This window comes from Lygodium microphyllum, chromosome 7 (assembly GCF_053477565.2).
Source record: "Lygodium microphyllum isolate KBCC chromosome 7, Lygodium_microphyllum_v1.1.10, whole genome shotgun sequence".
NCBI classification, from domain to species: Eukaryota; Viridiplantae; Streptophyta; class Polypodiopsida; order Schizaeales; family Lygodiaceae; genus Lygodium; species Lygodium microphyllum.
The window spans coordinates 152,460,440-152,474,477 of NC_141141.1; the positions used below are offsets into that span (position 1 = coordinate 152,460,440).

General features: G+C 41.3%; 1 protein-coding gene and 1 pseudogene across 1 annotated transcript in view; both read left to right on the forward strand.

Annotated features, from left to right (window-relative positions):
* The window catches only part of LOC148034090 (fanconi anemia group F protein (FANCF)), an 82,840-nt gene that overhangs the window by 38,709 nt on the left and 30,093 nt on the right, over positions 1 to 14,038 (forward strand). The gene's annotated exons all lie outside the window — the stretch shown is intronic.
* On the forward strand, positions 11,956 to 13,389 carry LOC148034091 (uncharacterized; annotated as a pseudogene).

A 14,038-nucleotide genomic window follows, 5' to 3' on the forward strand; every position in this document is an offset into this window, starting at 1 on the left:
ATGTCTCAGCCTATCTTAAAGATTTTGAAAGCTAGATGCACTTCTTTGGAGTTTCTACCAACTGGAGCAACTATTTTCTACGGCTTGTCACGTCTATTTTGCGGGTCAGAGTGACTAATTTATTTGTGCAAGATTTGAACTAGAATGTCTTCAAGAAGGCACTCAAAGATGAATATTTTCTGGAGGATTATGGTATTGCTATGCGGAAGACATTCAGAGAATGGGTCTGTCAGCCCAACAAAGGACTTGTTGCTTTCAAGTTATTGCGTGAATTTGAAGAACGTTACAACCAATTGGATACACTTGAGCAAAGAGCCCTTAACTTGGAGAAAGTGGAGTTATTCTTGCAGGCGCCTGATCCTACACTTCAAGATGAGTTGGGAGAGCTTCTTGAAGACCGTACGCAGCCTATGGGTTTGAAGACGGATTAGCAAGATGCTGTTGATGCGGTTTTCACATTGACAAAGAGGCGGAGATTGAAAGCTCGCTTACAAAACGGTTTGCAAACACCTCTAGTGATGTCTTTTCCTACCTCAACTTCTCCTACTTCTCCTGTTGCTCTTTCCACTTATTCTCCTACTTTTCTTCTTGTGTCTATGCTTACTCTTATGCCTATGCCTATTCTTGCTACGGTTGTCAGACCATTTGCTAAACTGACAGTCGAAGACATCGTGGAGGAAATTTCAAAGAACTTGAAAGATCTTCAAATTAAGATGACCAGAAAAGAACAACCACCACTTATTCTAGCTCCAACTTCTATCCCAACCTCTTCTACTCCTATGAATTCTTCCAGAAATGATCGTGTTCGTCGTTGTATATGGTGCGATAGTCCAGATCACGAGCGAAAGGTTTGTCAAGTCTTTGAAGAGGTGAAAAGATTGAAGTTGGCGGTTTGGAAGGATAGGATGATATGTTTCTGAGATACGGAGCAATTGCTTAAAATGAATTTCGGCAAAGGAGGTATGAAGAAATTATTGGAGAAATCTCTTTTACGCTCTTCTTATGTGAAACAAGAGGCGGCAAGAGAAGCTGTTGCCTATGGTCTTCAATTGGAGCAGTTGCCGAAAGATAAGTATGCTTTATGGTCCTATGTACTACATGCAGAAAAGAAAGGTAAAGCTTTATCATCCGAACTTTCATTCATAGGAGATGCTATTAGAAAAGGGACTGGATGAAATGATCGCGTAGATGTCTTCTCTATCTATGCTTACATTGCAAAATCTCAAGGATTTGAAGCACTTGTTGAAGAAAAGTGCAAAAGAGATAATGATCAACGTGAAGGATCAAAGAGGGCAACTAGGAGGAGTGAACCAATTCTTCAGTCTTCTTCTTCAGGACGAGAGTAGAGTATGGCTGATGTACAGAAGCCAAAAGTTCAAAAAGACCAGAAGGCCTCGAAGACAGATTCGAAGCCGAAAAAGCAACTTGGATTCAAGCTGCTATTTGACATCGAGACATCCATAGACTTGAAAAAGGTACTTGAGGATCGAATACTTAATTGCAAAATTGAATTTACACTTGGAGAAGTCTTGGGGATTGCCAAAAGAGAGTTTCATGATATTATTATTGACATCATAAAAAGAAAACGACAAATTTTTGAAGAGCCAACGTAGGATATGATCCATCGAGAGGCTTTAGCTGTTGCCGAGGCTATTCTCTATGGGTTGCAGATTGAGGAGATTGATTATGAAGAGGAGACTATTGAGGAGTCTACAGATGGAGCTCTATGTATGCAGTCCAAGAAGTCTCTTCATCCTTTACTTCAGCCCGTACAGTATGATGAGAGCGAAGATGCGCCTAGATTGGTGTCTCATAGCCATTTTTCTCTAAGTCACTGGGCTCGTGCAACTACTGAAACTGTCGTAAAGATTTGTGAGTCTGAGACTCCTTATGTTGCTCTTTTGGATCATGGTTCCAAGATTAATGTCATAGTGTGAGGTTTATATGATACTGGTAGATGGCCAGTTGATGTGGATATGGTTGGCGCATGCGTGCGGCCAACAACACTGCAGGAGATTTGTATGCTGCTTGTCCAAACCTGAAAATTTCTATTGGAGATGTGGGTGAGTCTTATCATTTCTTTGTATAGAACTCTTGTTCTTATTCTATTATTTTGGGACAGCCATTTATTGCTGAGTCTTAGATGGAGACTAAAGTTTTGGATGATGGGTTTGCCTATGCATGGATCCAAAGCAAGGATGGAAAGAGAGTTGTCTAGTTTATGACTGTTTGTATCAATCATCAGCGAAATAAGAATTCCTTGAGGGATTCCTGTAACCAGCCATCCTTCTCGGATAGGGTGGTTTAACCTGATTAGGCACTCAATTACAACAATAAATAAATGCACATAAAATGAAATACACACTTTACCATAACATTCTTGGACAGTAGACCCGATGGCTCCCAAAATTGGCGCCCCTTACGGTATTTCTTTAGCTTTCATTCCATTGGAAGGAGTACAACACGAGATTCTTCAATCTCCTGTTGCTAACCAATTGCTCTTGCTGTCATAAATGACCAGCAAGCCTTTTGGGTCATTTGCTCCTTGATTCACCCAAGACTTTTTCTCCAATTTGACCCTTGGCTGGCCAAATGCTGTCCCAAATCAATTTGGGATGGGCCAGCTCCTGAAATCCCTTGATAATCTTCAATTATTAGTTGCTGATTTTAGTCCCTTGAGCCTTCGATCTCTGGCACGGATCCCAAGGTGGTTGCTAAATCCTAATTTTTGCTGTAAATTAGGGTTTACTGCAGAAATTACAGATCAGCCTACCAAAAATGGCTGAAATCTCCTCCAAATGGCTGAGAATTGCTGAGAATGGCTGAGCATAGGCTGAAGGAGATGAGAGAATGCTGTAGAGAAAAAAATTCTGAGATTTGTTGTGAAGAACTGATCAAAATCAGCTGCTGCCCTGCTGTACCAGCCCCAAACGGATGCACCAACAACAATAGGAGCATCAGAGACTGTGATCTTCAGGAGAAAGTGCATCAACAGCAATTGCCAGCTTCCAAGGTCAAGAATATGCAATCTCCATTACCAAAATTGTCTCCAATGGTTGGGAATTGGCCCCAAAAGCTGGCAACAACAGTCCAACACCTCTTTCCAACAGCTCCAAAATGAAAAAACGAGATTTCCCTCTCCCTTCAGCCATATTTAGCCCTTTTCCCACTTGCACGGGAAAGTTTTGCCAAGTGGCAGCTTTCTTAATCCATTTTCAGCAATTTCCAGCCATTTAATTAATTTTCAACAAAGAATACTTTTTGTTGAGAATCCTGGGCACCCAAATTCTTTTGAAGCATGAAATCAGCAATTTCACAATACATCGTCAAAGAATGGACCTGTAAGACATATGACAACTCTTTATTGTTAGCATTTAGCAATACCAAAAGTTCTTCCATGGTATTTGAGCATGAAAGGCTATCATAGAGACCATCTATCCAGTCCTCTTCCTGCAAAACACCTGCAATCATCAATTCTTTTTCTTTTCTTTTTACATATTGCCTTGCAGCTTTAGGCATATCAGAAATATGTTGAAAACACAAAGTACTTTCAGTAGATACACCATAGACACATGAGGAAAAACTGTCGCTGCCAGGAGGCAAGAGCCTTTCCTGACTCGTACCACCATCGTCTCGCAAGACAATGGTACCTAACAAAAATCTGGCTCTCCTGCTCGGAGAGGGGAATTGTCACGAGGATGTGAAAATTTGATGCTTTGCTTATGTTTAATTGACATTTGATTAAAGGATTAATCAAATGTGCAATTAAAAGATGCGCATGTGTTGCATATGTGAGGTGTAAGCTACTTTTTCACAGTTGAAGGCCCAAGGACCCTGTGAAAAAGATGGGTGTCAAAGGTAAAAGTTGTAACAAGTTACACTTGTTAGATTCTAGGTGAATTTGGGTGTCAGTTTGCCCCTAGGACCATTAATTGGCCATTAAGTGTCAGTGGTGATACTAGGGACTAGGCATTAATTAATGGATTAATGCTTGTCCAAGAGTCAATTAATGCATGGGACCACTTTGGGTTGCAAATGGCCTAGCCAATTAATTTTTGGATGGGCAAGGTCAATTTTCTGGGCATGGATTAAGGGCTGAATTAATATTCAGAATTAATTAATTCTGAAAATTAAATAAATGGCTGGAAATTGCTGAAAATGGATTAAAAAAGCTGCCACTTGGCAAAACTTTCCCATGCAAGTGGGGGAAAGGCTAAATAGGGATGAAGGGAGAGGGAAATCTCGTTTTTCCCATTTTGGAGCTGTTGGAAAGAGGTGTTGGACTGTTGCTGCCAGCTTTTGGGGCCATTTCCTAGCCATTGGAGACCATTTTGATGATGGAGATTGCATATTCTTGACCTTGGGAAGTTGACAATTGCTGCTGATGCACTTTCTCTTGAAGATCACAATCTCTGATGCTCCTATTGTTGTTGGTGCATCCGTTTGGGGCTGGTACAGTAGGGCAGCAACTGATTTTGATCAGTTCTTCGCGACAAATCTCAAAATTTTCTCTCTCTACAGCATTCTCTCATCTCGTTCAGCCTATGCTCAGCCATTCTCAGCAATTCTTAGCCATTCGGAGGAGATCTCAGCCATTTTAGGTGGACTGATCTGTAATTTCTGTAGTGGGTTTAGCAGCCACCTTGGGATCGTGCCAGAGATTGAAGGCTCAAGGGATTGAAATCAGCAGCTGATAATTGAAGATTATCAAGGGATTTCAAGAGCCAGCCCGTCTCGAATTGATTTGGGGCAGCATTTGGCTAGCCAAGGGTCAAATTGGAGAAGAAGTCCTGGGTGAATCAAGGGACAAATGATCCAAAAGGCTTGCTAGTCATTTATGACAAGAAGAGCAATTGGTTAGTAGGAGGAGGTTGAAGAATCTTGAGTTGTACTCCTTCCAATTGAATGAAAGCTAAAAGAATACCGCAAGGGGCGCCAATTTTGGGGCCAACAGGGTGTCTATTGTCCAAGAATGTTATGGTAAAGTGTGTATTTCATTTTATGTTCATTTATTTATTACTGTAATTAACTCTTAAATCAGGTTATCACCACCCTTTCCAAGAAGGAAGGCTGGTTTCAGAGGGACTTCGGTGAGCCCAAAGAACGCGGAGGAAGGTGGCGAGCTCTCTTGAAACGACGGACTGAAACAAATTGTTGATGAAGATAATGGTGTAATTCATGTGCACAAAGAGCTTTTTGTGAGAGGGAAGCTTTGCAAAATGTCTGCAGCTACTACTTTCGTTCAGTCGGTGGAGGTGAAGACCATAAAGAGACTCAGCCTCAAATCTTTTAAACGAACTTTTGTCCTCTTTGCAAGTTGACATACTGAGTGCTCGCCCCCCAAACTATGAGAGATTGAATACCTTAACTGATATCTATTCATTTCCCTAATCTCAAAATGCTGGACTCTCGACACAAATTTATTTTCCTACATTGCAACTAACTGATAAGATATGAAGGTGTAGTTGAAGACAAGCTTTTCATGGAGAATGGAATGAGGTGACAATCTTGAAGTAATTTTCAAACCTCTAATGCTTTGAGTGATGAAACTTTATTACTTGGAAGTGAACTTTCTTCACTATCAAAAACATTTTCAACTCGTCTTTCTCTTAATCAAACTTTGAAGTTATCTTGTGAATTGATTCTAATCCTTGAACATATCGAGAAGGTTTTGTTTCTACTTCTCCTTATCAAGCTGACATATGTAAATGATGGAATGAGATTTCTAGTCATTCTTTACTTCATGTTTTGAGTACTCTTCTTTGTTCCCATCTTGCAAAGCGTCCCTACGGTGAGCGACTTCACGAACTCTCGTGCGTATCTCTTGCGACACCGTAGGACTTCAAGTCTCTTTGAAGCAACCTTTTTGCAAGGTTCTATTTCCTCTTTTTGCAGCATATAAAAGGCATTTGAAGGACTTTCCATGGATGGAGTTGACTCTTTTGACATTCTCTCTTTGACCTCGATCTTCTATATAGTAAGCTCTTTAGGATTACTTGCTTGCTTTTTCAAGCGGACGCAGTATCACCTTGGTAGGAGGATACACATACTTATTGGCATAGGAATTGTTCCCACCGCATGCTTTTGCAAGAGACAAGCATTATCTTCTACTCAAGAGCCATCCATATCAATTTTGTAGAGGACAACTTTATCACTAAGGTCCAGACATGGCTCTTTGAAGATGTGTGCACTCCATGAAGTTGAAGATCTTCCATCATTTGCCCATTCTAATTCTAGAGGTAACCACTTCTTAGCTCATGATACCACTTTTAAAATCTTACAGTGTAGTCTTTGGTGGTTCACAATTTGTTCTTGGATTGCAAGTAGTATGTCCAAAGTTGGAACGCTTGTCAGAGATGTTGACCTAAGCCTACGAGGAGTAACTACTTATTACCTCACATCTCCATTGGCTGGTGGCCATTTGCCAAAATGGGTCTTGGATTTACACTTATCAGGTTCCTCCTAATTACTGGTGTTTAGGCTCCCTTATCCATGGACATTTTTTACCTTCTAGTTGGAGAAGGGTTTTTTCGCTATATAAACACCTGTGAGTGGGTGTGGTACTTGGTACCTTATGGATTGTACTTTCGTATCATTCTCACATAGTGGATGTGATATGTTGGCACTCTCTTCTCTTATTGTTTACTTGTTCACTGTGAGTGTGTGTGTTGTTCAATCCTAACCTAACAGTGGTATCATAGCATACCTTTTCTCAACCATCGCGACTGCCACCAACACCATTGAGCCTAGTGCTCGACTTGTATACTGATTGTTGTTCTAGCCGCCCATCTCCTTAGCCCGCATTAACTCGAACATCGTGCACTGCCTCGTTTCGATAGTTCTTGCATAGCCTGTGTGTTGACAACTGATGTCTCAAAGCAGTCAGCCCTTGCCCCGTTTTGGAAGATTGTGCGACATATTTTTTAATCAATTTAACACGTTAATAATCAATTGCTTCATCTCTGGTGACACGTATTCATGCGAGCCCCCATCTTAGCACAGAAATTTGGGGATTTTTTAGCAAACATGAAATTTCTCAAAAGTTCTTCCAATATTTTGGATCTTTTGCTACAAAACCCAAATTTCACCAAGATTTTGGGTAATTTATACTTGGTGCTAAAAAATTGCTCGATCATGTGCGAACAATTTGGAACTCGACATTCGTGCACATTTGGAGCCGTTTGAGTTGCAAGTTTTTCATCATCAATTCTGTAAAAGATTGTAAGTTTTTGGCTTTTTCCTTGCTTTATGTATGTGTTGCCCTTGTATTTGCACTTTGGACAGCAGCTGCCACCAAAAATAAAAAATTTGCAACAAACAATGGCAAGGGCAAATGTTTGGGGACTTTGACAAGGCACCAATTATCCCATATGGACATACATCATGGACGATGTTCTTGTTGCCCAGCTTTGGGGTTACATGTGTGGTTTAGGGGTTAAGCTTGCAAGTGCGGCTACATAGAATGCTACATGTTTTTCTAGCTCATCCATTATCACGAGTGGATTGTTCGCTCCAGCTCCTCCTACACTTCCCACTGTAGATCTGTTGAGATGTGATAGACGTGATGCGCAAGATCATGCTTTGATTGCACTCTCATGCAAGAGACAAGTTATCTTGCATATTTGGCCATGCACAACGGCTAAGGATAGTTGGGATAAGCTTGCTTTGTTGTATCAAGTGAGCAATGAGGCTTGTGTAGCTTATTTGTGTAAGTAGCTTGAGATGGAGCATGCGACAAAGGGTGTTTTCGTGGAAACATACATTACACCTGTCAAAGGCATCATAGAGCAACTTGTAAATATTGATGAAATAATTCTCAATGTCCCCCTTGTATCTATAGTCTTTGCTGGCCTACTTGATACTCATCAGAGTTTGGCCACTATACTTCACTTACTTGCAAAAGGAGATACCGAGGCATACACATTTGATGCATTGGTGTCATTGTCATTGGAAGAAGAGTAATCAAGGGTGAATTGCTCTAATATAAGTATGGACAATTCAGCATTTGCAGCAGCCATAGGAAGAAAGGGAAGCCATGGTAGTCCTCAAACTCAAAGGGTAAAGGCAAACTAGTTTTTTTCACAGATCAAGTACCAAGGATGAGGATGCTAAGAAAAAGAGATGCAATTATTGTAGAGAAAAGTAGCATGTTATTGAAGAATGCAAAAAGAGAATGGCCAGTGAAAAGAGGACACAATCGAGCGTGAGTGTTGTTAGAAATTCAGCAAATACAAAGGATACAACTGTACATTTAGGAAGCTTGGAGTCTTGTGCTTTTGTTGTGCATTGTTTGTGTTATTCTTCTTCACATGAACATGGCTTTTCAATGGCTAAAAATTGTAGCATATGGTATTTTGATAGTGGGGCTTCCAAGCACATAACATGCTTTCGTGGCTTGTTTGTATGCAATTTAAGGCATTGGTCAAGTTTTCATGATTGGAGTTGGTGGGAAAACTACTATGCTTTGGAAAAATCTTATATGTGCCAGGCATAAAGAAAAATTTACTTTTAGTTTCAACCATTGTATGTGTCACGAGGACGTGAAAATTTGATGCTTTGCTTATGTTTAATTGACATTTGATTAAAGGATTAATCAAATGTGCAATTAAAAGATGCACATGTGTTGCACATGTGAGGTGCAAGCTACTTTTTCACAGTTGAAGGCCGAAGGACCCTGTGAAAAAGATGGGCGTCAAAGGCAAAAGTTGTAACAAGTTATACTTGTTAGATTCTAGGTGAATTTTGGTGTCAATTTGGCCCTAGGACCATTAATTGGCCATTAAGCGTCAGTGGTGACACTAGGGACTAGGCATTAATTAATGGATTAATGCTTGTCCAAGGGTCAATTAATGCATGGGACCACTTTGGGTTGCAAATGGCTCAGCCAATTAATTTTTGGATGGGCAAGGTCAATTTTCTGGGCATGGATTAAGGGCTGAATTAATATCCAGAATTAATTGATTCTGAAAATTAATTAAATGGCTGAAAATTGCTGAAAATGGATTAAGAAAGCCACCACTTGGCAAAACTTTCCCATGCAAGTGGGGGAAAGGCTAAATAGGGCTGAAGGGAGAGGGTAATCTCGTTTTTTCATTTTGGAGCTGTTGGACTGTTGCTGCCAGCTTTTGGGGCCATTTCCCAGCCATTGGAGACCATTTTGATGATGGAGATTGCATATTCTTGACCTTGGGAAGCTGGCAATTGCTGTTGATACACATTCTCCTGAAGATTACAATCTCTGATGCTCCTATTGTTGTTGGTGCATCCGTTTGGGGCTGGTACAGCAGGGCAGCAGCTGATTTTGATCAGTTCTTCGCGACAAATCTCAGAATTTTCTCTCTCTACAACATTCTCTCATCTCCTTCAGCCTATGCTCAGCCATTCTCAGCAATTCTTAGCCATTCGGAGGAGATCTCAGTCATTTTTGGTGGGCTGATCTGTAATTTCTGCAGTAAACCCTAACTTACAGCAGAAATTAGGGTTTAGCAGCCACTTTGGGATCCGTGCCAGAGATTGAAGGCTCAAGGGACTGAAATTAGTAGCTGATAATTGAAGATTATCAAGGGATTTCAGGAGCCAGTCCATCCCGAATTGATTTGGGGCAGCATTTGGCCAGCCAAGGGTCAAATTGGAGAAGAAGTCGTGGGTGAATCAAGGGGCAAATGACCCAAAAGGCTTGCTGGTCATTTATAACAGCAAGAGCAATTGGTTAGTAGGAGAAGATTGAAGAATGTCGAGTTGTACTCCTTTCAATTGAATGAAAGCTAAAGAAATATCGCAAGGGGTGCCAATTTTGGGGCCAACACGGTATCTACTATGCAAGAATGTTATGGTAAAGTGTGTATTTCATTTTATGTGCATTTATTTATGCTGTAATTAACTGTTAAATCAAGTTATCACCACCCATTCCAAGAAGGAAGGTTGGTTACAGTATGCGTTAGTTTTGTGGTCAAATTCCACATGGATGGATGCAAGTTTATAATTGTAGTGATTGGGATGCTCTCATTGTCATTGGTACATTGTACAATAGACTCTATTAGCTTGATTTATATGAGACTCTAGCATGAGAGGATGCATTGCATGTTGATGCCACCATTATGGATGAGTTGGAGTTATGGCATCCTCGGTTTGGTCGTCTTAATTATGGTAGTTTGCATCGGCTGAAACAACCTTCCTCCTCGGATAGGGTGGTAAATAACTTGATTAATCACTACTTATAACAAGCATAAAATTCATGTAAATTGAAAATGCACACATTATCACTTTAATCTTGGACATTGGACATCTTGTTGGCCCCAAAATTGGTGCCCCTTGCGGTATTGCCTTATCTTATATTGCAAATGGAAGGAGTAATTGAGATCCTCTGATCTCCTCTTGCTAATCCAAGGGCCTCTTTCTGTCAAAATTGACTAGCAAGCCTCCAAACTAATTTGTTCCTTGGTTTGCTTGGGGATTGGCTTTCACCTTGCTCTTTGAAAGACAAATTCAGTCCCAAATTTGATACGTGTTGACTAGTCTCTTGAATCTCCTTGAAACTCCTCAATTTCAGCACCTTGAAAGATAAATTCACTCATCTCAAATTTGATACATGTTTGCTAGTCTCTTGAATCTCCTTGAAACTCCTCAAGTTAGCTGTTGGAATTCAAGTCCTAGATTCTCAATTTTGAGCATGCATCATAGTTACCTTCGTATGTCGTACAGACAGGTTTGTACGGTACAAACCGTACGGTATGTGTCCGTACGAATTGATACGAATTTTTGGGTCTATTTGGGCTACGTCGCTTGCGCCTCTTGGATCCCGCGTCGTGTATTTTTTGCGCCCCCGCTTTTACTCCGCCTGCCCGCGTGGCACTTTTTGGGGGGTGGGAAGCCTTGGATACCTCATCCCACCTTCTTTTCCAGCCATGTAGTCCCCTCCCTAACCCTCTTTGGATTCCTTCTAGCTTGCAGCCCTCTCTTTGAGTGCTTGAACTTTGACCCTTCTCTCATCTACAAAAGGTGCTCCTTTCCTCCATGCTTCCACACCAATTCAGCAAGCACTTGTGACTTATCATTCTCATCTTCCTCTCTTGGATCTTGATTCTTGAATTGACTTGTGATTTGTCATTCTCGAATCTCACCTCCCATCCCCTCTTTCCTGCACCCTATCGAAGTATTTGCCGTTCTCAAATCTCATCTCCCATCCCCTCTATCCCGCATCCTATCAAAGCATTTTCCATTCTCATCTCCCATCCTCTCTCTGTCACTCTTGCTCTTTCAACTTTACCCTAACTCTCGAGTCTCTCAAGTCTCCCTCTCAACTTTCAAAAGTTGAGGCTCAAGCATCTCTCTCTCTCTCTCTCTCTCTCTCTCTTTCTCTCTCTCTTGAGCCTCTTTATCCATCATCAGCACCATGACTCCTGAGAAATACGAGACCTTCAATTTGCATGCAATCCATGTGGAGAGGGACACAAAGAGTCCAACTCCCACCATTGGACATGCTAGTATTGCGGGAAGCGCTCTACAAGTGGTGCAACTTGGCTTCTCCAACATCATTCCAAGATGGGGGGGCAAGTTGCTCCATGCAAGGAGATCCCTTAAAACATTGTGGAGGAGATTCTCGTCAAGATGAGAGGGAGATCCATAAGAGGAGGAGGAAGTGGCTTATCAGCACCAACTCTTATGCCTACTAACAAGGAAGCATTCAATGTAGGCGTATCTTCAACTGCTGCGGGAGAGGTCTTTACCATTGGTGGTGGGGGCTCCACATCCGCATCCGGCTTTGGTAAAAGACAAAGAGTGGAGGCTCATGCGGTGCCAGAGAGACAATCGTCCCTCTTTGAAGCTCTTGGTCATATGCATGGATCAGTTGCCTTTCTTAGAAAAAGACAATGACTTGCGGACATTTAAATTGCACGCACGGTGATTGAGTGCAATCTGACATTCAATGTCCTAAAGCAAGAGCAATGGAAGAATATGGTAAAAGTTATTGCCAATGTGGGTCCATGTGAAGGATGGACCGGTGTCACATACAACGACCTGAGGATGAGAAAGATTGATGAAGAGAAGGAGAGGATTGATAGAGCCCTTGATCTTATTCGGGCCGCATGGAAAAAATATGGTTGCTTCATTCTCACCGACAGATGGAGTGATCATAAGAAACGGGGCATTATCAACATACTCGTCTCATGTCCACTCGGCACTTACTTTTTGCGGGCCGTAGATACCGGCAAGAGGGGGAGAAAAACGATAGGTGCATTCATCTACTGCCACATTCGATAAGCCATCATTGAGGTATACTGTGCAATTTGCGTTTTAAATTTGTTTCACTTTTTTTCATTATGATAATATTATGATTCATAATTGAAATTTGATTTATATATAACTTGTAATTTGTAAATTGTGGTTGTAGGTGGGGCCTGGGCTCCTCAAATGTGGTAGAAGTTATTACCGACAATGCATCGAATTGTCGACTCATGGGTCGTTTGCTTGAGGCAGAGTTCCCTACGATTGTGTGGACTCCATGTGCAAGTTATTGTTTGGACTTGCTCATGGAGGACATTGGGAAGCTCAAGTGGGTGAAGAGGGTGGTCCGCAAAGCTACATCAATTGTCACATTCTTCACGGCAAAAGTAAAGGTGCTTGCAATGTATCGTGAGCATGGTATACTGGAGTTGAAGAAGCCTTTTTCAACTCTCTTTGCTTACATGTGGTTATTGTTGGTGCACCTTTATGAGGTGCGGTTTGCCTTGCACCATACAGTGGTGTCCACTCTATGGAATGAGTGGGATGAGCATGACACAGAGGAGGCCAAAGCCATGCAGCGCTTGTGCCTTAATGAGCAGTTTTGGCAAAAAGTTCGTGCCGTTGTCATTGTCGTAAATCCCTTTTATAGGGTGTTATGTATGCACTTGTGAAGCCTTTATTTTGGTGGCAAAACTTTGGATACGCATTGGAGACCTTCAGTCCTTAGCCATGAGGGTCCTTGCCTAGGATTGCATGTGAGAGAAACTAGAGTGCCTATTGAATATTCTCTCATTCATACAAAGATTTGTAATCGGCTTAGCACATGACAGTTAGAGCGGCTAGTCTATTGCCGCACTAACTTACGCATGATGAGGGCTTGATGAGCATAGGTAGTCCGAAGTAGGTAAAGTTTAAACACTTAACCATAACATTTAAAATTTGTTGTTTTAACTTTTAAACTTTGAACTTTAAAGTTTAAACTTTATACTTTACAATGATCAATCTTACGTGCATCACTCTGGCATTGTGCAGGTGAATGTTCTGAGTATACATAAGGAGATGGATGAAGAAAAGGAGATGATTTTCGCAGAGCTCTATAGAGAGCTTATAGCAGCAGATACTCGTGACACTCGCAGTCGGCGTGCTCGTGGGCGAGGACTTTGAGTAGGTGGTAGCAGGGGCATGGTCATTCGACACCCTCCATCATTGAGGAGGGGTGGTTCGAGTGGCTTGCAGACATATGTAAGGCGGGGCTCTGGTAGCTCACATCCTGTGTCTCATGATGGTATCCCTTTCTTGCCCACATAGCCGCCACCTAGAAAGCCATCATTTGATGATGATGGTAACCTCATGAGTGAGGATAAGTATGAGCGTGTCTCATCATTGGATGTCGAGGAGTCATCTTCAGACTCTCTTGATGAGCACTCAGATGGTTCTAATGATGATGATGATAGTGATTCCTCATCATAGATTCATATGACATAGGTCTCTCTTTTTTTTGTATCAGATATACTAGACTGCAGTTGCATCGCATGTTTTGCGTAGCGACTAGCTCATTCGACCACCAACCGTGATGGTCATCCTCATGTATTCATCTTATTCTGTAATGAAATGGCTATTTTCACTTTAAACATGTATTCTATGATCTATTATTTAATGATTTATGATTTTTATTATTTACAAAATCATCTTAATTTTTTTTTGTATTAATATCGTACCATACCTTATAAAATCATAAGGTACCAATTAGTATCGTATTTTATCGTACCGTATTGTACGTATCTTTCATACGTGACAACTATGGCATGCATCT